Raw genomic sequence first — 24189 nt, 5'->3', positions numbered from 1 at the left:
AGGGGGGTCAGGGGATGGCACACTGGGGCCACAAAGACCTGGAACTGAACCCCGTGGGGGCTCAGCCAGGAGCGTGACCTTGGGCAAGTTGCTTTCAGACCACAAGCCTCACAATGGGGAAGATAACAGCACCTACCTCACAGGGTTGTGGTGAAGCCGAAAAGAGTTAACGACTACACAGTACACAGTGCCTGGTATACAGTTAAGAGCTCAGAATGTTAGAGGATATGATTATTTTCATGTATCAGATGAGAGGACTGAGGCTCTCAGCCATGAAGGGGCAGGGCTACCCAATGCTACACCAGGAGTTGGCAAGAGAATAAAACCAAGAATCCGAGTGCCAGGCCAGGGCACACCCCTCCGCTCTCTGGCTCCCTCTGAGAGGAGGAGGCCAAGGAGAAGTGAAAATTGAGAAATAAGCCCCTTCCCCTAATTCCTCAGTGATGACGGGCCAGCTCTGGGCTCTCCAGGCCCTGAAACAGCACCAGCTGCTTGGGCTGGGCGCCACACCAGCAGACACCCAGTGCCAGGGCCCAGCTCATCCGGCTTACCTGCCAAGGCCTCTGCCGACCACCGGGACTGAAGGCTGCTAAGGGCGTCAGGAAAAGGAGCTCACAGTGGAAGGAGGCGGCGGCCCCAGCAGTCTGACTTGGCCGAGCAGAGCTGTTGCAGGTCCTGCGGGAGAGAGGAGAGGGAGTGGTGAGTTTCAAGCCTGAGCCTGGGGGTGGCCCCGACCCCCTTCACCCAGCTCCAGGTCCTGCCTGCCCAGGCCCCTCTGGCCATCTCCTGGAGAGCCGAGCTGGCCCACAGAAGTGAAATGACCCTAGAAACTAGATGTTGTCCCCAAACCCCCAGTAAAGGTCAGAGGGCCCAGAACCGGGCCCAGCACCAAGGTCAGCTCCTCTGCACCCCGTACCACAGCAGCAGCCGTGCTGGCACACCCACCGCTGTGCTGCAGTCAGCCCAGCCCCCCCAGGACCCCCACCCTTCAGACAAGCTGGGTGCTCTGTCTGGAGCCCTTTTCCCCACTTCTCTGTCTCTCAGAGCCCCACTCTGCTCAGATGCCTCCATGGAGCCCTCTCTGACCTGTCGCTCCTTTCTTTGTTCATCCCCCAGCAGCTCTGGGTCTAGCTGACCGTGTCTGCCCCAGCTTTCTATAGGCCAGGCTCCTCCCCCGAGCAGAGCTCCTGGACATCAGGAATGAGGTCTTAGTTTATCTCTATCCTCTGAGGCTCACAAGGCCACAGAGATGGATGGATGGATGGATGAGTGGGGCAGTGAAGATATTCAGTGAAGAAGGTGAACAAAGTGGGCCAATTGACATGTGCCTTGAAATCCAGAAGCCTGCCAAGCTCTCCCTGGGCCTCCTCGTGCCCTTTCCCCTGTTAGATTCTAGAATCCAGGGTTCAGGTTGGTGAGAGGAAAGAGACTTGGTGAGGTGGACTCCCTTCTCTGCTTCATGAGGAAACTGAGGCCCTGATAGGGGAAGGGTTCCTCCCATGGTCCCATGGCAAGAGAGAGGCAAGGTCAGAAGTAGAAAGGCCAGAAGTAGAACCCAAGTCTCCTGGTCTTGACCACTGCCCAGAGCTATCATGGATGGAGGCTGCCATGGCAGTCCCTCCCAGCTCCTGTGTCCTCGTGTGTCAACACATGCAGGCACCCAGCTTCCCTGGCTGTTGGGGGGTCAGGCTAGCTGTGGAAGGAAGCTTCTGGGTAAAGGAGAGAGGGCAGTAGGAGGGCCCTGGGATGGGAAAAAGTGCAGTAGTAGAGATCACACTCAGAAAAGAGCCACCTGGTCTGATGGCCCTTCTTCCCCAGTCTGGAGGCCTGAGGCTAGGGGCAGGCAGAGAGGGGAGTCAACCTAGGGAGCCCTAGGGTCAGAGACACCCCCTCCAGCCATCTTCAGCTGGGGGCGCCTTTCTAAAACCACCTCACTCTCTTCCACAAAGTTCTTTTGCGCCTCCCAAACACTGCTGGTAGGGCATGCCCTGGTCACCACCTTGGAGAACAGTTTGGAAGTATCCCCTACCCTGTGGTCTCTCAGCAGCCCAGCATTTCCACCTCCACAGAAATGTGTGCATGTGGTCACCCAAAGATGCATACAAGAATGTTCACAGCAGTGCTACTCATAACAGCCCCAAAATGAAAACTTCCCAAATGGCCATCAACTGTAGAACGGATAAATCGGTGTGTGCATACAATGGAATACCACACAGCAATGAGAACGAATAATCTGCAACTCTATCCAACAGTACACGTAAATCTTACGAACACAAGGTTGATCAAAAACGCCAGAGACATTGGAGAACATACTTAAGGGATCCAATTACATAAAGGTCGAGAACAGGCACAGCTACTCTATGCTGTGGCAGACTAAAACAAATATGGTCACAGAGTCTTTGCAGCTCCTCCTATCGAGAGGTGGAGTCTATTCTCCGCCTCTGAATTCAGGCTGGCCTTGAGACTTGTTTTGACCAATAGGACTTGGTGAAAATGGTATTTTGTGACTTCCAGAGACTAGGACTCAAGAGATCCTGCTGTTTCTGGCCTTGGATCTCTTGGAATGCAGCCTAGCCATGGAAGGAAGCTGGTCTACCTTACTGGAGGATGGAGGAGAACTGAAGCTGCCCAGCCAATAGCCAGTACCATCTACCAGATGTGACTGAGGCCATCTTAGACCGTCTGGTCCAGCCAGCCCTTCAGGTGACTGGAGTCACATGAGCCCAAGGGAAACTGGCAAAGGGACTGCCCAGGCAAACCACAGAATTATGAGACATAATAAATGGTGGTTGTTTATTTTAAGTCACACAGTTTCGGGGTAGTTTTGGGGGCGGTTTTGGGGGCAGCAGTAGATAACTGATAGTATGCTGTTGAGAATGTAAGGATAATGCTGTCATTATCCTTGAGGGGGAGCAGTGACCGGAAGGGGGTATGCAGGGGGTTCTAGGGGATCTGGAATGTTCTGTTTCTTGATCTCTATGATGGTTACATGAGTGTATTCATTCGGCGAGAATTTGTCAAGCTGCACTTAGGATATGCACAGTTTTTCTGCATGGATGTAATACTTCGACAGAAGCTAAAAACAAACGAGCCTTCCGTGGCTCTCCGCCCAGGCAGCCAATACCCAGCCCCGCCCTGCCCTGCTGGCCTCACCTCACTCTCCTCTGCAATTCACAGTGCCACCTTACACCTCTGCACCGGGGACGCCCCTCCCCTTCCTCTCCTGCTTCAAGCCTGAGGGCAGGCAGCATCTCCTCCTGGAAGCCTTCCCTGATTGCCCCTGGCCTTGCCCAGGTGTCTATATTCACACAGCTCTCTCTCTGGAGCTGGGTCTTCCTGAGCATGGGGTTAAGTCTTTCCCTTCAGTCTCCCCAGCTCTTGGAACTCTCCAAGTAGGGGCCCTATCGGGGTTCGGTGGCACCCCTCTTCCTATTCCCCTAGGGTTGAGACCTCCACAGTGGTGCTGTGATGATCACCGCAGGCTCCGGGGGGTGAAGGGGCACAAGGGGAACTGGTGATCACAAGACAGGTCATATGACAGCACCTCCTGGGACCCCGGCTTCTCCCACGTAGACCGAGGGCAGGGCTGAATTTGGGGGTACAAAGAGGGTCTACAAAGAGGGAAAGGACTTAAGGGGTCCCCCATTTTGTAGCAGATGGTGACACCTACGAAAGGGTACCACTCCTTTCCTCTTAATTATCCAGTGAAATGAAGTAGCAAGCCCGCCTGGCAGTCAGCACCATATCTCTGCTGGAACAATGCAAACTGCCAAAGCAAAGGAAGAATTGCAACGTCAGACGGCCAGGGCATCAGCTCTGCTAAAGTCCTTCCACGAACTGAGTTGTCTCCATCAGGGCCAAGCAAGAAGGTGGAAGCTCTCCCCTGCCCCACCCACTGCCCTCAGTGACTGTGACTCAGGTGAGCGCCAGGGCCTCAGTCCTGTATGCCCCTGTCTGGGGCCCCTGCCTCACCTTTACAGTTTCAGCTCTGTCCTCAGTGGATGTGTGGCCCTGGCCCTGGGGGAGCCCGCTCTGGCCTCAGCTCCTCCACTCTCATCCCAGAGATCTGGCTTCGTCAACAATCTCTGACGAGTTACATTTTCTCTCGGATGGGAGGACTGGCCCCTGAAAGGCCACGGTGGTTCTGAGGCCCAGGAATCTTTCTGCCCCCCTCAGAATCTCCACTGTGCCAGCGATGGTGCCTGCCACAAACAGGCTGATGTGGCCACTGCAGGCCACCGAGGGCAGACCACAGCACCACGTCACCCGCCTGTCCCTGGGAAGGGGGCACTCAGGCCCGGAGGTGAGAGTGCATCCCCACCCCTACGCTTCCTCTGCTACCCAGACTCCCTTGCTGAGAAAGGAAGCTTCTTGCCCAAGAAAGAGGCACAGAGAAGCCAGAGGGTGGCCAGGATGGGAGAGGGCAAGACACCAGGTCCCAGGCAGTCTGTCCTACAGCAGAGGTTACCTCCACATGAGGAGCACATGAGGGCAGCTGCGTGGGCCCAGCCTAACGACAGAAGGACCTCTGGACTGGGGCGCACCTTCCACAGTTGGGTGTGCTGTCTCACAGGACGGGGAGGGTCCCGTCCGCAGAGGCGTGCAAGCAGAGGCAGCGGCCCTGTGGTGCTCTGGGTGCAGGAAGCGTCAGAACTGGAGCTGAATTCTCTGTTTCCCAAACTCCTCTGATGATAAGAATCACCTGGGCTGCTTGTTAAACCCACAGCTTCCCAGGCCTCTCCCCTGAGAATGGAAGTCTGTGGGTCTGGAATGCAGCCCAGAAATTTAAATTTTTAACAAGTCCTCCCAGGTGATCCTGTGCCTCTGGAAAGTTTGGGGGAGCACTGGCAGATGACCTTCCAGGTCCCTGTGGGCCCTGAGATTAGTGATTCTGAGCCCCCCACTCCACACTACCCCTGTCCTACCTGGAAGACGAGGCTGGCAGGAGACTAATAACTGCATCATTTTAACAGTTTTCGGAGGGAGCAAAGATGTCACGGGGAGGGTGGTTCTCAGCCCACGGTGGTACCGGCAGCCGCTCCCTCCTACCGCCCTGGGCCCCCTGGAGTCTCCAGAGCTCAGCATTGGGGAGGGGGTGAGTTGACAGCTGTTCAGGGGCTGCTCAGTGAGACCCGGAAAAGCAATTATCTTGCTCTTAGCAGAATGGCGCTGGCTTGTACCCTCCCCCTCCCTCCCACCTCCACACTCACACACACACACACACACGCACGCACGCACGCACACACGCACGCACGCACGCACACCCCAGGCCAAGATGCTGCTGGCTGGCTCTGAACCCACCTCCCCCCACCCTCGGCCTCCAGATTCCTCTGACTCTCAACCTCCATCCTCAGAGCATATTTCCAACACTTAAATCATTTAGCCCGCTAAACCGGAGACGGCGAAATGGGTGCTATTTCTTAAAAACATACAGAGAGCGTATTAAATTATTGATAGCCATTAAACAGGGGGAAAAATTAAACAGCTCTCAGCTCTTATCAATCATTCATGCAGTTTCCACTGGGCTGTTTTCTGGAGAGTGATCACACGGGCAGCCCAGGGAGCCGACTCCTGCTGGCAAGGAAGGCCCTGGCTGCGTGGAATCGGGGAGGGGCCCACTGCAGCCCCCAGCAATTACCCGGGCGGAGGCTGCGAAGGGGGTCGGGCGGGGGTGGGAGTGAAGGTCAGCCTCTCTGCTGACTCCAGCCCCCCCATCTTTACCACATTATTAACAAAGGGACGCTCCAACAACACCTTCAGGAGCCCCCTTCGTTGAATCCAGCCTGCTTTTATTGAGCGTCTAGTGTGTACCAGGCACGCAAGGCGCACAGATAAATACGCCTCAAAGCACGCACGCAGGCAAATGTGCGAGGCAGTCCTTTTGGAAAACGTGATTACACCACATTGCGCTAGGATCTGCGATGGAGGTCCACAGAAGGTGGCTCAGAGGAAAGGGGCAGCTTCAGCTGGAGGGGGGCTGCCGGGGAAGGCTTTGCCAAAGAAGTCATTCTTGGGTAAACTCTTGCCCAGAGCACAAGCCGGGAAGGGCATCCCAGGAAAGCGGTACGGCCCCGGGTGAGGCCCAGCAGCCTCTCTGCGCCTGATCTGAGCGCTCCGTCCTGTCAACAGCCCTGCAGTTACTGGCCGTGTGGGGTTAGGGGCTTGGGCACAGTTTGTGGAGCAGGGGCTGAGGCTGTCACCTCAGCCTCCCCTCCAGGTACTGATCAAAACCAGGCCAGGCCAGGGGAGGGATGCACGAGGCCAGGCCCCCCCCCCAGCGTGGATGGGCAGGAGGTTAGGGTTCACCCCAGCTGCCCGGGGCAGCGGCACTTCCACCCCCGCACGGCAGATCCATTTCCTGGCTCTGACTCAGGACACCTAAGCCAGCGCGTGACGCAGACCATGGAGGCTGCAGGGCCGGGACACCGCTGGTCTCCTGGCCACAGACAGGCCTGGCAGAGCTGTCCTCGGAAGACGGGCTCCCTCCTGTCGCTGAGCCGTGCCAAGGACCAGGGCACCAGGGCTGTGGGAGCCAGAGGACACCCGATACTCCCCCACCTCTCCGCCTGGGGACCATCCACAATCAGGGGCCATTTGAGGTTCTGGGGCCAGGCCGGGCTGCTGGCCGCTGCAGGGAACAAAGAGGCCAGGCCCAGGCTCGCCCCGGCCCTGCGCCCCCAGCACCCCGGGAGAGCACCACATTCTTGAATGCCTTTTAGGAGCTCTCGCTGTTCAGGAGCCTGAGCTGGGAGCCGGGAGGAGGCCCTGCCAAGTGTTGATAGCACCCTCTCCAGAGAAAGCTGCTGTCACAGGGAAACATTCTGGGGAGAGCGGTTGTTTACCACCAACGCCTGGGACCGTCAAGAAAAAATCAGAAGAAATTAAATTTGCAAAGTTGAAAAGACATAAAGGAAGCCCCCTCCCCAAGCCTGGGATTTTCAACCTGGAGAAGCAGGCTGCTCTAGTTTTTGCCTGGTTTGGCCTTTGCGTTTATTATTGCTTTCTCTCACGCAGCCAAGTCCTGCCCCGGGTCAAGCTCTATTTCCTCCTTTGTAACTGCTGCAATGCTTTCCACATCACACCAGACTGGATTCTGTTTGCATCTGCTCTGAACTTAATGGGGGACACCATGAACACAAACAGGGTTCCTTCCATCCGCACTTGCCCATGGGGTCAGAGAGGGGTCTCTAAGTTTACTACAAACAACCACCCCGGCCCCCCGCCTGCAGGCCAGAATCAATTCCTCCTAAGGGCTAATCTGCAGCACTGCTGCTGTAATTGTAAAAGCCATTCCCTGGATAGTGGGTGAGATGTTCTCGGCCAAGTGTAAATGAGACTGTACTCTTGGAGCTCCCGGGAGCCGAGGGAAGGGGCAGGCTTGGGAATTTCCAGGCGAAGGCCAGCAGAAATTGGCCACAAATGAATCATTAACTCTCGAGTCGAGAGCTCTGAGTGGCCGGTGCCAAGGTCTCGGGCCCTGGCCTATGTGGGCCACTTGGCCTCCCTTGGCTCAGGCCTGAGGGTGGCCCCGCCCCCCACTGGCCATCTGCTTCACCCCATGGCCACTGGTCACTGAGAGCCGAGGCCATCTGGACCAGAGCAGCCCAGATGTCTTATGGGAGAGGGTATGCCTTTCCCTAGGAACGGCTCCAAACCTTTGCCACACGCTTCTGTCCTTCTGGAACGCTGTCCCTTCAGCGAGCTAAGTCCCCTCGTCCTTCAAGGTCTGGCTCCAGCCTGGCCTTCCTCCTCTCTGCCCTGCCTATCTGGGACCACCTTGGCCCACCATCTCTGAGCCCCTGTAGCTCTGGCTGTGTCTGTCAGCCCTGGCCTGAGTGCAGGGCCTCATTCCTCCAGTGGGATGCGAACTTTGCCCCTCTCCTGGACCCCGTCAGCTGGTATGAGGCAGGGCACAGATCAGGGAGCCCACACGCGATGGGGTTGCCCATGGGCTCAGTCTGCAGCAGCAGGCGAAAGCACCTGGTTGTCGGCGGGGTCAGCAGTCTTCCCCTGGCTCAGGTGCGACATCAAGTCCCGCTCTGGGCCTCAGGCCAGCAGTTCAGGTGGGGCTAGGGGTGCCCGCTGGACTCCCACTGGGGAGCCAGGTGGCTGTGGGGGACCCGGCACCCTGATTCCCAGGAGCCAGCGGAGGTTAGCACTGGCCACCTCCATCCCCAGGGCACCATCCTGCAGGCTGGGCTGCAATTTCACCACAGCCCCTCCAAGCTGCCCTGAAGAGGGGCCTGAACTCTTCCTGGGTGGGGACTGATGAACACAAAGTCTGGAAGCATAGATCCTGTTATAATATGATGTCACTACGTCATTCACCAGTGTTTCTGAACTTAACGTCCACCTGTGTGGCACTAAGGCTGGCAAAAATAAGAACAAATACCACCGACTCGAGCATTTGCTTTGTGTCACACTCTGTGCCAAGCTCAACACACATTTCTCACGAGTCCTTCCATCCCACCACGAGGTACCTGCTATTAATACACCCACTTGAAGGAGGAGGAATCCACGGTTCCCAGAGATGCAGGTGAAGATGAGGTAATGTGCCCAAGTCCCAAAGTTGGAATGTGGCAGCTGGGGATTCAGATGGAGCATCTGACCCAGAACCCCTCCCCCGCTTGGCACCCACCTCCCACGTGCGCAGAGCCCCTTGTCTTGCACTCAGTCAAGTGCAAGACGCTTGCGCTGGAAGACGCCCTGTGGTCGCCACCCCACCCTTTTCACAAAGCCCTTTTCCCATCTGATCCTAAAAACAGCCCCACGAGATGGCCAGTGAGCGTCATTATGGCCATTTTACAGATGGGGCAACTGAGGCTTGATGGGGCAGAGCCTTGACTTATCTAGCAGCTTTTATACCCCTTTAATCCTCACAACAACCCCAGGAGGTGGCTCTTGTTAAAACCATTTTGCAGATGGGAAAACTCTGAGGATGAGAGAAGCAGGGGGAGCGTGTCCCACATGCTGGGGACAGAGCCTGGGTTTGTGCCCTGATCTGCCTGACTCCCGACTGGGCTTCTCCCATGACACGGGTTTGTCCCCGAGGCCTGGTACAGAGTAAGTGCAGGTCTGTGAGCATGGTAGGGAGAGGTGACACAGGAGCACGGCATGAGGGCCTGGGGCCAGGGGCTGTGTCCCTCTCTCCCAGCCTCCCACTGTGGGGATGGGGAGTGAACTGGAGTTGCCCTGAGGACGAGCCTAGCTCCCACTTCCCCGCAGGACTCCTGGGCGGAGGCACTCTGGACTCGTTTACCATGGCAGAGTCTTACGAGTCTAATGATCAGGCCGGGATGTCTCAGCCAGCCACACAGGTCACCACGTGTAGGTGTGTGAGGGTGGATGGCATCCATTCGGGGAAAACAGGGTGAGGTGGTGGCTGCAAGCCCACAGGCACATACCTCATCACACCCCAACACAGTCACGCGTGCACGCGCACTTCCCTTACTAGTGTCTGCAGACACCCAGGCACACGTGCCCAGATGAGCGCTCACACCCAGAACAGCACACACCTGCACTTGGGGCACTTGGGGCACCTACGCGCTGAGCAGGGACGTGGACAGCTCCGACGCACACGCATGCGCAGGGCCCCGGCGGCCGTGGGGCCCAGGGAGCAGGTGGGCAGGTGGCCATCTGCAGAAGCGTGCAGGAGCCCCTCGCTGCCGCTGCACTCATGGAGTTAGGACTGTCCGGAGCAGGCCCATAAATCAGGAAGCGGCCTGCTGCAAGCGTTAAATCACTGTCCTTAAGACGCGGTGCTTAGAATGGAGAAGCAGCTGGCATCAGGCCCAAGCTCGCCATTGGGGTGAGGGGTGGAGAGGTACCTGGTATTTGGCACCCCTCCACCCAGTGCCACTTCCCCACACTCAGCCCCCAGTCAGACCCCTCTCCTGCTAGCCTACTAGGCCCTGCTTCTCCCTGGCCTTTCCTCCCATTCTACCTTTCTTCCTCTGCTCCTGGCCCAAGACCCGAGTTCAGCTCCCAGGCTGAGTGCTGCCCTCCCACCCCCATTGCGGAAGGCTTCTCCCAGGGGCCAGCACCCTAGGACCTAGGAGCGCTGGGTCTGAGGCTGGGGGTGCTGGAAAGTCCACTTCTGGGCAGGAACACTGGGGCGCTGTCAGCAGACCCGGGATCTGAGCCCAGGGGCCACTCCCGGCTGTACTTCCCACGAGTTACCTCCCGCCTCCCGGCCTTACGCTACCCATTCTGTAAAGTGAGGACTGGATCGGGACCTCCTGGGGCTGCTCGTCCTGAGGGTCTGATGCCCAGGGAAAAGATCCTCCGTGGATGCTGATTAATTATGACAATTAATAATACAACCATCTGCATCTCGTGGTGGAGAGAGGATGATTAAAACCGGGCTCCATGCCCCAGCGGCAGAATAAAGGGTCTCCAGGTGGGCTGGGGTGTCACCCCCACTCCCAGGCCTGCAAGCGGGTCCTTGGGGGCTGTATGTCGGGGAGGGACTGCACTGCATAGACAGACGCAGAGAGGAGAGACAGACAGGCAGGCAGACAGACAGAAGGTGAGGAGCCGGCTCGTCGGCAGATGAACCATCGATCGTTACCTTGTGCCAAGGCTCTGGGACAGGATTCTCTCTGCCTACCACTGGGACAAACCACTTGGCCCTTCCATTCCTCCTCAACCCTTATCTTACCCTGCAGTGGAGCCCAGAGGACTCTACAATCCCTCAGTGCCCAGAGCAGTAAGCACGGCCAGCGGGCCCTCGAGAACCTCACCCTGAGCCAGGCATGGATAACCTGTTAATCATCACAACAGTCCCATGTGGTATTTACGCCCACTTTAGAGATGAGAAAACTGAGGCACAGAGAGATAGAGGAACTTACCGAAGGTCACGTGGCCAGGAAGTGCTTGAAATGCAAAGCAGGCCATTTGACTCCAGAGCTCTTACTAGGCTACAAAGATTCCAACTGAATGAATGAATGGCTGAAATTTAAGCAGCAAGATACATAAAGTCCTTTGAACTCTCTTTGTGAGTGGAAGGCAAAGTGGCCAGAAAATAACTGTCATGGGTTCGGGCTAGGTCTCTGTATCATCAGCTGTGTGACCTCAGGAAAGTCACTTGCTAACTCCAGGCCTCAATTTCCTCACCTATAAAATGGGGGTAAATGGGGCTGCCTCATCTACTGGCCAGATATGAAGGCAATGGTAGAGTGAGGTTCTGAGGATGATGACAGGGCATGATCGTGATGTCTGTGTATACGGCAGCCAGGATTTCCAAACCAGAAGCCTGTGTGCCTGCCCTGGTGGGAACCCCAAGAACAATAGACAAGGGGTCTGAAACCGTGGCAGCACATCGACCTCTGGGTCTGGTCAAGCCCTTCCTGGGCACCTACCCTGTGTGCAGCTCTAGGCTAGCCATGACGGGGTAGAGGCATGGGAAGTACATAGGCCTCATGAGCACAGGGCCGGGTGCAGACCCTCCAGGGCCTTCGACTTGGTTGGGGGAGGGCCCCTGCATAACAGACAAGGGCCATCCAAGAAGCACCTGCTTCATTCCAGCAGGAGCTTGTGGACCCATCCCTGGCTGACCACCTTGCCCGGCACTGGCGGTGCACTGTGGACAGGGTCCAGCCTCAGGCTTGGGGGAGCTCGTGAGTGACAGAAAGGCAGGTGTGTCACCAAGCTTCATTCCCACACCCAGGGTGCCCTTACCAACAAATCCCCACACTCCCCTTCAGAGCTCAAACGTGACTTCAGAATGACTTTTCTAAACAGCCCTCCAGCCTGTCCCTCCCAGATGGAGCATAAAACAAAACCTACAGTATCTGACATCCCTGTTAGGGGAGCGGCTACTACACCCTGCCGGAGGTTGGCCACACCTGGCGGAGGTAAGGCCTGGACCCCGGGAGAGGGACACCTGCAGCACTCCGTGTGATGGAGTTAGTGGTCACCTCTGAATATCGTGCCATTGGAAGACAATTCACCAAAACGTCCTCCCAGTACTGCCCCCTCACTCCCCCGCCATCCACTCCTTTACAAGGAGATACAAAGGTAATGGAGATAAAAAGTTCACAGAGGTGAACGGGAAAGAAAAGGGTAACCCAGTTTGCAGAGCCCCCCATGTTTCCTAATCAGCTTCCTGGCTTTTTGTCAGTTCCTCCTGCCATCTAGCCTGCCATTCGTTTCATATTTTTCTTGAAATCGATTCGCAGTTTTTGCTAAAATACCTATATTAAAAAAAACTTTATAGGATTACCTGAAGTATGAAATCAGCCTCACTCACCACAAGTAGAAGTTAAACATAAAAACAAATGCAGGGAGAAGAAGCGCTGGCATTATTTTGCTGCCTGCCTGCTGGAGACTGCAAGCCCCACTGGCTCTCTCTGCGGGAAAGAGAGACCAGCAAGGGGCCCGGCGCCTGGAGGCTGCCCTCCACACAGCCAGAGGGCTGGACAGGCCTGGAGCTGCGGGTTTTTCTCAGTTGTGATGAATGCAGCGGCTGAATCCTGACGGTCTCCTCTGTGTATCTCTGAGGAGCACAAGCGTCACCTCTGAGAGGGGGCGGGTGACGTGTCTCTGTGACACAGATGAGGAAACAAGAGGATCAGAGAGGTGAGCCCACCAGCCTGGGGTCACACAGCAGTGAGTGGCCGAGCCAGGCCTCCTGACCGAGCACAAGGTTCTTCCTTTTCTGCTGCTGCCGCCGCCGTCTCAATACCACACAGAGTCACTTAGGCAGAGCAGAGTCACTCTGACCCGTGGCTGGCGTGGTAATGGTTTTTACACCTGAGGTTAACACAGTGATTTAAGAGGTTATTTGTCTTAATTTTCAGGAATCAGTTTCTCGGGGAGGAGATAACTAACACATCGGGCTTGGGAAGCTAGTCTTTTTAGAAAATATTTATAGCATTTCAAGACAGTTTGGTGGCAAATGGATATAGCATCTGCTATTTTCCTCATTTTCTACCACAGCTCTAAAACCCGGAGCAGTTACAACACACACACACACACACACACACACACACACACACACACACCACAACACAACTACAGCAACCACGTCAATACTGACAGGAAATCAAAACCCACCTCTTCTTTGAGAAATGAAACACAAAACTGGCGTGATTTCAGAGCTCATTACCGCCTCTGGTTAAAGCCCCAGTGCGCCTCTACTAGCAGAACTGAAGGCTGATACTCAGAAGGCTATGGCCAGTGGGCCCGTCCTCAAGGCCATGGTGAGGTTCACTGCCTCCACAGTTAGGTTTGGCAGGACTCCCAGGCCCAGGATTGTGGCTCTCACAGGAAGCCCCAAGAGCAAAAGAGCCCTCCCCTGAATTAGGATTCTGGCTGCAAACTGGAGAGGGACAGGGAGAGGGCAGCCATCAGAAATCGAAGACATTCCATGAGCAAGGGCTGAGCTGACCTCTCCTCATGGTACCTCAGTAGTTATTCATCCCTCTGAGGTCAGCGACATTTATCACCCCCATTTGGCAGATGGCAAAACTGAGGCTTTAAGAAGCGTAGAGAGTTTCCCGAAGGCACAATTGCTTGTATGGTAAGCTGGGCCCTTTGACCCTCTACAGGCAGCCTGGCGTTCCCGCCTCATTTCCTGTGACCATCCTTCGAGTGGCCTCTCTGCCATACTCATCTGCTCCCCAGGACCCTGCAAGGCGTCTCCATGGTCCAGCTGCCAGGCCTTTGTTCACGCCATGACCCTTAATACCAAACCTCTGTAATCAAACCTGGAGGCATCGTCGCTATAGGACCCTGAGGACCTTCTGCTCCATCCTGGTGTCTCAGATGGGAATTCTGAGGCCCAGAGAGGGGAGGGGACATGTTTGGGGGTCACACAGCTGGCTGATGACAAAATAAAGGGGAACCAGGTTTGCTGTGAAAAAATCCCAAACCTGTTGCTACTCCCTCCATCCTTGACATCCTGATCCAGACACAGGAGGGGCCTTTGCTACTTCACAATAAGAAGTCAATCTACCTGGGCATGAGGCATGGGAGTGACACGCAGGGCTCAGGTCCAGACAAAGGCAAATGATGCTCCACTGTCCCCCAGCAGGGTGCCTTCTGGTCCGTCCAGCCCAAGCTTTTGGGCAGAGCCCTCAAGCCCCTCTGCACTGAGGCTGCAGGAGCTGCCCACGCCCCACCCAAGCCAGGGGACCGGAAGGCCCTCATTCATGATGCACTGGGACAAAACCCCAGGCCAGGCCCCAAGGGAGTGCCCGCCCACACAGCCTGGCTTGAGGCTGGCAGAGAGCCCCTGGGAGGAGAGCCGTGCCAGACTGGGGCCTGGTGCTCCCCCTGCGGCCACTCGCTTGAGCAATCCTCTCCACTTGAACTTCAACAGATATCCCCAATGCACGTGTCCAGAAGAGCCTCCGTCCCCCTGTTCCTGTTCTCCCTCCACCCTCCCTGCACTGGCCCCTTCCGATCAACTGCCCTCTCCCCGCACAACCCAGCCATCAAATCCAAAAGTCAAGAAGCCACCCTTGATTCTGACGCTACCGCTCAGCCAAGCCATCTGCCACCTCCACGGTTCACCCTCCCTGTGCTCTAATCTGCCCACCGCTGGCCAGCTCCTTTGCCTGGGGGAGCGCAACAGCCCCCCACTGGCCTGGCACTCTCACTTCCCTCATGCTTTACCCCGTGGCTGTGAAGCAAATCTTTTCCTGTTTTCAGCCCTCTCCAAGGCCTCCCCATGACCCACACACCCCATGCATCCGGCCCTGCCCACTTTACCAAGTATACTGCTTACCTTCCAGCCCCACTGGTTTTCCTGCCCCAGGGCCTTTGCACCTGCTGTTCCCTCTCACTACCTCCTCCCCCCACTATGACCGGCTCTGTTTTATTTAAGTTTCTCAGGGGTTCCTTCCTGATTGCCCTTGTCTAAAATAATGTGCCCCCTCCCTCACTCCAATCACCCCCATAACACATCACTCCATATTATTCCCATATTGCACGTACTGCAAACTGATTATTGTTTATGCACGCGCTTATTTATTATCCGTCTCCTGCCCCCACCCTGATGATGTTAGCCCCAGGAGGGTCAGCACCGTGTCAGCCTGGCTCCTTGTTTTATATCCAGTGACCACAATAGTGTCTGGCACAAAATCGATGCTAAATGTTTGTTGAATGAGTGAGTGAACAGCCATGATCTTGTTAAGCTCACCCCCCACTCCCACCAGCCAGGTTGGGAACTTATCCCACTTCAAGGATGAGGGCATGGATGAAACGCTGAGAGGTGTCATACACGTCAGAGCACACAATGGTGAAAGTGGCAGCACGTTCATTTGGGACCAGGCCTCATGACGCCCAGCCCAGAGACGGTACAAGAATTAAGGAATAAGAGCCCGTGGAAAAAGCATGAAATTGTGTGGCTCCAGTATCTCTCTTGTAACGTGAAATGTCGCCTCTCTGCAAACCACATCCTGCCCCTTGTGAGCTGGTCTTGGCCTCAGCTCCCGGCCGTGGGCAGCCTGAGATTCCCCCGCCCGGCTCCTTCTCTGGGTAGGCCTTGAATTCACTGGCCCAGCCCCGAGGCTGGTGGCAGGGGAGGGCGGGGGTGGAGGGGGCAAAGGAGGCCTTTTCTCCCGGGGTGGGGGGCAGAAGGAGGGGGCTGAGCCCAATGCGGGTCACGCTGCTGCACCCCCAGCCCTCCCAGGGCTAAAAATAACCATGTTTACACACTTTCAGAGCTGGGATTTCTGCCTCCCTGTCAGGAGGCGTTCAGGACTCTACTCTGTCCACGCTCACCGCTGTACATCTTCCACTTGGGCTGGGTAATGCTGGTCCAACAGAGGCGAGGACCAGCGCTTTCTGGGTTTGTTTCCTTGGGTTGTTTTAGGTGGGGGGAGTGAAGAAGCTGCACCAGCTGATTCCATCAGGAGAAAGCTTACTGTTGGCAGACAGCTCCTCTTCCCGGGGCTCAGAGATACAGCTAGAGCAAGAGTTAAAGAGGTGACCAGAACCTGAGCCATGTGGTGGCCCAGCCAGTTCATCCCAAAGCTTTAGGGCCATGGTGCCATGGGGGAGCCTGTGAGCCAGTTGGTGGTCTAACTCGCTGTGTGACCTAGAGCAGGTCACTTCCCCTCTCTGGTCTTCAGTGACCTCTATGTGTCGCGGCAACTGGCAGTCCGTAACTGACACCTTCCTGGTTCCCTACGTCACGTCCTCAGTGTGGAGGGCTGACAGTGCAATCTCAGAGTGTGTGTGTGTGTGTGTGTGTGTGCGTGCGTGTGTGTGTGTGTGTGTGTGTGTGTGTGTGTGTGTGTGTGTGTATTTGGGAGGAGGGGACAGTGTGAGGGATGGTGTTGGCACCTGGGGCCCCATGGCTTGTGTTCATGCAGAATGACAGGGCACACCTGCCAAGAAGGCCGTCACCTGGCCACCCTCCTCCCTCCCTGCCCTGGTTCGCCCAGATGGACTTTAGCACTGGAGGGACAGGTGCCAGTCACCTGCCTAGAGGCGGCCTTTCGCTCTGGACAAACGGGCTTGTCTCTGACCCTACAGTTCCCGTGAATGTGGTCTTGCCAGGAAACGTGCAGGATGGCAGAGGGCTGGCACATTGCTCAGTCACCTTCCTTGGATAGGCAGAGCCCAGCAAGCACTGACCACCCCCCTTACCCTCGAACACCCACCAGGCTGAGGACCTCAGGCCTCCTAGGATCCAGCAGCCTCAGGCTTTTCTTCTCTGATTTGGGAGGCCTGGCTGACTTGCTGCCCCTAGATGGGAACAAAGTCCAGGCCCACTGGCCTGACCTTAAGGGCTGTGCTCCTCTGACAACATCCCTCTCGTACCCTGAGCCTTTGCAAGCTCTATTCCCTCTGCCTCAGATGCTTTTCCCTCACTTCTTGGCCTGGGAATTTCCCACTCATCCAAGATGACTGATTCAGTTCCCTCCTTCTCCAGCAGAGTGGGCTCAGTACTTTGTCAGTGCCGTGTGCACCCCCCTCCGTTAGAAAGGACCTTGCCTGGTCACCTACAGGTCTGCCATGGGACAGGCGCTCTGTACCTGTTTGCTGAATTAACTCTCAAGGCAAGAGCTCACTCCTTCTCTCTCCTCTCCGCAGCCCAGTTCACCCCTGCAGCACCTCCCTGTATCCCTTCAAGAGTCTGCAATCAGCTCCATCTACCCTCTTCCTTCAGAGGTTCCTGTCCTATTGCAAACCCCTCAGAGTCCCTGCCTCTGTGCTCCTTATCAGACCTGCAGTTCTCAACCAGGTTTCCAAATGCACCTGCCCAGACATGATGGGGTGAGGCCCGGCACCTGCATGGTTAAACAAGTGCCCAGGGGTTCTGTGCACAGAAGCCCCAAGGGCCAAGGGCAACCCCCCATGCCTCAGTGCTTGGAATTCACTTCCCTCAGATACCACAGCACCCAGTGTCCCCACCAACCGCCATCCCCCCGCATACAGCACTGCTGTGGCCCCTGCCCAGGCCCAGCCAGCGCCGGGCCTCACGTCCCCTTCCCTGGACGGTGGCAGGCCTCCTCAGGGCCCCTGTGAGGACACCCTCCAGGCAGCCCCCACGGTGATAATTCTATCAATCAGATCTGGCTACCTCACTCCTCACCCCAAATCTTTTCTCACTGACCCTGCGTCAAGGATAAACTCTAAGGCGTGGATGGCATTTAAGGCCCTTTGGGATGTAATCGGGATCCCGCTGAGCAATGTCGTCTTGCCTCCCACCCACCCAGGCCTGATGCCCTCCACCGCTCCTTTCTGCTGAGCATTCCCTGGCTTGTCCTTTGGGGTGCAGCTCGAAGGTCACTTCCTGTGGGAAGCCCTCCCTGAGTGCCCTTCCCCAGCAGCCTGACCCGAGCTAGTCCCCTTGGCAGGCCTCTCATCGTGGCTACGAGGCCTTCCTGCTATAGCAATGCTGGCCTGTCTTGTTCCCTAGTGAGGCTTTGAGCTGCTGGGGTCAGGCCAGGACAGGTCAGCCAGAGCCTGGGACAAGGTTGGCACTCAGCAGCAGGCAGGTTCCGAGCATCACGGGACGTGCCCACCACACCCCCAGTTAGGTGGGCATGAGGACCCCCATTTTGGTGATAAGGGAAGTGATGCTCAGAGAGGCTCAGGATCCGTTCAGGTCATTTAAGCAGTAGTGGTGCGACTCAGGCAGGGTGGGACCAGCCAGCATCCGTGCTCCTACATGCCTCCGGGACCAGGCCCTCCAGGTAGTGAAAAGAGGGCCACCTGTTCTAACGCACCTGCAGCTACTGCACCTTACAGCTTCCACTCAGCACCTCACACAGCCCCCACCCAGCTCCCACTCCCACAAGGGGACACTTCCTCTAAGCTTAAGCCATGGTTAGGGGGGTGGGGAGAGTTACGGGGAGAGATTCTTCCAGGCGAGTTACCTGCTAAATGCAAAGCCAGCCTTCCTCTCCAACCTAGAGCAAGTGCCAGTGTCCCAGCTCAGCAGCAGGACGGCCCACAGGGGTCATGGGCGCTCCGCGCTCCAAGAGGGGCAGGGGAGCCTGGGGAAGACCCGGGCCCAGTCGCCACCTCTCCTTGCCTGAAGTGCAGTGCAGGCCCCTCTGTCTTTTGCACACCCCAGTCTAACTAGATCGCTTCCTCTTTCCTGAGGCCCCAGGGGGCCTCACAACCTGGCCTTCCTCTCAAAGCAAACAAATACAGAGCCAGTGAGTACGTCCTGGGGTTCCCGTGAAGCCACGGGAGGGAGCAACACGATAAAGGCAGACTGGGGGGACTGCTGTCCAGTGGAGTGAGGGGCCCTGAACCCAGAGCCCTCCCAGGAACGCAGCCTCCAAGCATGGGTACACTCAACCCCCAGGCCCTCAGCGCGGCTCTGGCAGCCATCGGAACACCCCCAAGTCCTTCCCACCGCTCAGGGGTCCTCTCACTCTGGTTTCCAAGGCCGTGGCTCTGGGCTGGGTATCAAGGAGGCTGCTGGCTCTCAGGGCCCTATCCCTGGCAGGGGTCACCCAGGAGCATTTGAATCCCAACCTGCTGCTGGGATTTGCAAAGTGGTTCCCTACTGGTTCATCTGACAGATGCAGCCGCCCTTCTCCAGCCAAACCCCAGGAGCCAACTCCAAAGCTCCACCGTCAGGTCCCGAGTCTCAGAATCTCCCCAGACCCCAGAGGCCACCAACAAGTGAGGCCTGAGCCCACCCACTGCCCGCCTGCTAATTAACCTCCCTGCTAACCTCCCTGGTGACCTCACAGGCCCAGTGCTCTGAAAGCTGCGGGCCCTGACACCTCCTCGCAGCCTCAGTAGCAGCTGGGTTCAAATCCCAGCTCTGCTTCCTGCCGGCTGTGTGAGCTGGGATGCCCTGCTTGACCTCTCTGAATCTCGGTTGTAACTCAGGCTGAGTCAACTCTCAGTTACTAGAGGGTTAACTGATAACTGGGCAAAAACAATGCCAGTGCTGGTCAGGCGCTCACAAGGTACCAGGCCCTGTTCTAGGCTCTGTACTGCGATTCATTCATTATGCTCCCAAGATCCCTCCAGGTAGGTGGTTCTGCTACGACACCCCCCATTTTACAGATGAAGAAACTGAGTCTCTTCTCCTCGGTTGCCCTGTGGTAAGCACGGGAGCTAGGATTCAGCCCCAGCAGGCCGTCTCCAGAGAGCATGCACTAACCACCACGCATGCTGCCCCCAGGAAGGTTCCACCGTCTCTCCAACGCTGCTGGGGGCCTAGCCTCGTCAAATTCCTCACTCCCCATCAACTCCAGGGTCCTGAGTGTGCCCCTCCCCACCTGTCTACTGGCAGACACTGCCACACCAGCTCAGGCACTTCCTCCACTTGCCTTCAGACCTTTGACCTCAGGTAGAAATGACCACCTGACTACTCTCCACTCCCCAAGCCCTAGGCTTCCATCGCAGTCCCTGGAGCTCCCAAGGGCAGGGCCCAGTGGTGTCCTGGACCCAGCAGGGACTCAATAAATGCTTGTGGAGTGGCTGAGTGACCCATGGGGTCAGGTCCAAAGGCCTCTGGCTGTGCCCATCCAGCCAGTCCTTGTCACCTGAGAAGCTCTCAGTAATGAGGCCCCACAGAAATTTCGAGGCCCGGATGTCAAGTTCCCCCCAGCAGGTGTTCTTCCTCACACTGCTGGGGGCGAAGTTAGCATCCAGGCAGCCCACAGAGAGGTGCCACGAGACCACATATGTAGTGAACAGAAAGGCCCAAAGTGACAGAAATTGATCAAAACTTCACCACACCACTGACACCCCATATATCAAAGGCCCCAAATCCCATTCTCCGCTTGCCTCCAATTTCTATCAGAGCTTTCCAGCTGCACATTTATTGAGAAGTCTGTGATCTGACAGGCACTGTATTACCTACATTAATGATGTATCAGAGTCTCTAGAATTGCTGGGGAAACAGTCCAATTGATTTTATTATTATCTTGAGTTCTTCACATTTCGTTCCACGCAGCTTGCTACCAGAGTTTTTGAGCAAAGACCAAAGCAAATAAAGAAAGGTTTCGGGGCCAGGGCTGACCTCAGGTGGGAAAACCTGGGCTTGTCCTGGGACCCTTGGTGGCAGTCCTCCCACCCCTCTGCCTTCTTCCTGTGTGACAGCAGGGTGGGGTCACTCAAATGCCAGGCGGCGGAGAGGGGCAAGCGTGGCTTCCTCATGGAGAGGAGAGCCGGGGGACAGATCAAGAGTTGAGGCCAGGCCTCCCACTCATGCCACAAAGATGGAGGTGGCCGGTGGGAGGAAGAAATAGCCACTGATGTCACCTGTCATCTGCCCCTTGGCTGGGACAGGGAGCTGGCCCCAAACGGAACCCACACGCAGAAACGGGCCCACGTTCCGTTAGGCCCTCTCCTTTCTAGCTCCTTGTGCAGACACTTACCCACCTGGACTCACCTTCTGCCTTTCCTCTCCCAACTCAGCCTCCCCCTCAGCTTTCTCCAGGAGCCCCGAGAGGCCACAGGGCCAGTGGGAAGCTAGGGCTGGAGGCCAGGCTGGGAACCAGGTTCAAATCCCAGCCTCACCACCTGAGCAGATCATGTAACTGACTGCACCAAGTTTTGCCCAACTACCTTCCTACAAAACATGGGCGAGGAGCTGACAGAGGTTCAGGAGATGAAAGCGATTCGAAGTGACCATGAGGACTGAGGTGCAGGGACCCCAGGTGGCCATGAGATGTGGATTCCCCAAAGGCTTGGAATAATAGAAGAAGTGGGTGCCTCATGGGGTGCAGGGGCCCGGGCAGTATCTCTGGGTACCAAGGGCCCTTGTTCACATGGCAGGATTATTAGGTGCGTTCCGGGCCCAAGGCAACAGACAGGTGAAACGAGAAGATGGGGGAAGCAGCACATCTGCCCTCAGAGCAGGCAGCTAAGAAAGATACGATGATCCTTATCTGAGCAGAGAGGCGAGCTGGATGCTGGAAAGGCTGAAAGGCCAGGTGAGAACTGGTTCAGTTCAGTCATGAATGAGGGTCACTGTGAAGGTTCTAGAAGCTCACAGGGCCAACGTATGGGCCTTGTAGGGGTAGTGATCTAACTACTGGAATTATGGTTATTATTGTTATTTAGTATTTTCGGAGATTAAATCAGAATATTTGACTTGATAGGTGGTGTTCTGATTTGCAAGTAGGTTTTCCTGAAATAGATATTTCAGATATCATTTGTCTATGAACATTTACCATGTGCCCAGCTCTATGCTAAGCACTAACCCTACATTTCATCCTAACAACCCCCTAGTCTCCCCACTTTATACCCATGAAGACTGAGGTGCTCAGAGGGGACGTCGGAATACCTGAGGTCCCGTAGGTGGAAGATGTAGGGTATGAATCCTGGCAGATCTGAGAGTCAGAGCTCCTGGACCCCGTGGGGCAGGAGAAGCCCCTCTGGCCCAAGGGTCCCACCCCCTGACCAGCATCCAGGCCCCATCAGAGGGCCTTGGACATGCCCCAGATCACGCAGTTATCCCAGGCAGGGCAGGGACAACAGATAAATCTACTGTGAACGTCGCCTCACTTAATTCTCAAAATAACCTGGGAAGAGAGTACTACCAATTTCATGGCCAAAGAATTCAGTCTCCAGAAAGCAAAAGGACTGCTGGGCAGAGTGAGGGTCTGGACCCAGACGGGAGGCTGTCGGGTAACCCCCATGCCACCAGGCCAAACACCTGGAACCTGGCCCTTGTGCCTCCCTCCGGGCCGCCCAGCCCCAGAGCTCGCAGCCTTCTGAGCCGCCCGGCTATCACCGCCGGCGGGCTCTGCACCTGGCACGCGACGCCAGCAGCCACGGTAAACAGGCCCGGCTGCAGCTGGACTCACCGGGCTGGCCTGTGCCCAGGGAGGCCATGTCCGGGGACGGGTTCCTTGGCATTTCTAGTAGCGGGCTCTTACTCAATTAGGCCCTTTCTGTCCAAAGGGCAGCTGTGACGTGCGGAATGGTCTATGGTGTCAGTATGAGCCCAGCATTGTACAGCTGGGAACACACAATGCCCTTGGTCGACTGTTTATTTATAAATCCACCCAGCACTCACCGAGGCCCTTACACTCAGCTCTTTCCCAAAATGCAAATTGGCTTCCTCCTGTATGTCAAACCGGCTTGCTCGAGCTGATAAAAATCATCCCACACGGGCTCTTTTATCTCCTCAATACAGAAAGTCCCATACCTCCTAGAAAGAGGAAGACGTCTTCTCTCTGCTTCACGGGGGCTGGCCCGGGGACAGGCCATGCAGAGGCGTCCAGGGCATGTGAGGGGGGTCAATGAGAGCAGTGGGAGAGAAGGTTCTAGGCTCTGAGACTTGTGTTCAAATCCTGCCCCTGACACGTTCCTAGCTCTGTGGCCTTAATCCCTCTGAGCATCACTCCATGTGCCCGTGTGTGTGTTAAGTGGGGATAAAAATAGTCCCTTCCTTATAGGGTTCGCTGGAGAATTAAATAAGATAATGTATGTGACTGCTTGGCACATTGCTGAACCCTAGTAAGTCTTCTGAATAGGGTGGTAGTGGTGGTGGTGGTAAAGAAGGAGAAGAAAATAGTTGCCATTCTTATCTGAAGCTTGGAAGTGCCACCCAGTTACTCTTGCTGGGTGGCTTCAGGACGGTCCCTTTTGCTCTCTGAGCCTCAGGTGCCCCCACTGGAAAGTGCGCCCACAGCAGCCTTTCTCCTATTGGTTGGTCGCCCAGCCCCTCGATTGCCTGCATCATATTCAAACAGCTTTGGGAATGCTGTTTCCAGTACCCTCTCTCTTCATTCTCTCAAGGGCTCTTTTATCAGAAAAACAAAATCTGTTCTAAAAAAAACCACTCCGTGTTTTGTAGAAAAGCAAACTATCTGACCGCCCCTCTGCCAGCTGGTGTCAGGAGGTCTAAACAGCCGTAAACATCACTTAAAGGCACATAACTTGCGCAAGGCTTGCTGAGGGATAACCAGGAACTGATAAGGGCTTGCTACCTGCTAGACTAATAAGGGGCCTCCAGGGAGTGGACAGGAAGTGCAAGTAACCTCAGTACGGTGCTAGAAGTCACCAGAGACCAAGATGTGCACTGGAAGCTCTTGGTGGAGGTTCCGAGGCTTACAAGGAGGCGTCACGATGCTGTCGTGACAACTGGGCTTGGCAGGCAACGTGGAGCCCTGCCCACAGAGTGATGCCCGAGCCTCGGTCTCCTAGCAGGGAACGCCAGCAACGGTGTACATGGCATGCATTCACCGCAACGCTTAGCACCTGGGGAGACAGGGGTTACCAGGATGGACCCATTTACAGAGGAGAAAGCCGAGGCCTGGAGGAGGGAAGTGACCAGTCCAAGGTCACACAGCTTGTTGTTAATGAAACCAGCAGCCATGAAATGGCCATGCCACTGCAGCCAGCAATTTTCCCCAATGGGACGATACCTGATGGACGATGTCAGCTCCCAAAGACCTTCACCTCCCAGTCTCATTTACTGCTCAGAGCAGCCCAGCAGACAGGCTGGGTGGGGGCTGTTAAATCTCCTCACTTTGCAGGTTGAGGACAGAGGCACACGGCCATGTCACCCCGTCAGGGAGTAGCTGGGCCAAGCCTGCCCCCGGCCCTACAGAAACCCCTGCTGCTCTCACCTTCTCCTCGCCCCCTCAGCATGGGCGGGCCCAGCTGGAGGAAGGGCCTGCCCCCTAGGCCCCGACCCCACCAGCCCTCCCACCCAGCTCAGGTGGGTTGGCCCTGAAATGCAGGTGAGGGACTCCACTCACCTGTGTAATCAACACATTCCAGTCTCTCCCTCCAATCCAAGCAGCA

The 24189-nt window shown here is 56.2% G+C and overlaps 1 protein-coding gene across 1 annotated transcript in view; it reads right to left on the bottom strand.

The window, feature by feature from the left end:
• ZMIZ1 (zinc finger MIZ-type containing 1) overlaps positions 1-24189 on the bottom strand; it is a 229718-nt gene that overhangs the window by 186235 nt on the left and 19294 nt on the right. Inside the window, exon 2 of the mRNA XM_024740273.1 lies at positions 552-675. The gene's annotated coding sequence lies outside the window, so the exon portion shown is untranslated. The remainder of the gene's footprint in view (positions 1-551; positions 676-24189) is intronic.

This window comes from Neophocaena asiaeorientalis, unplaced genomic scaffold, assembly GCF_003031525.2.
Source record: "Neophocaena asiaeorientalis asiaeorientalis breed wild unplaced genomic scaffold, Neophocaena_asiaeorientalis_V1.1 scaffold517, whole genome shotgun sequence".
NCBI classification, from domain to species: Eukaryota; Metazoa; Chordata; class Mammalia; order Artiodactyla; family Phocoenidae; genus Neophocaena; species Neophocaena asiaeorientalis.
This window is presented reverse-complemented; position numbering and strand designations above follow the sequence as displayed.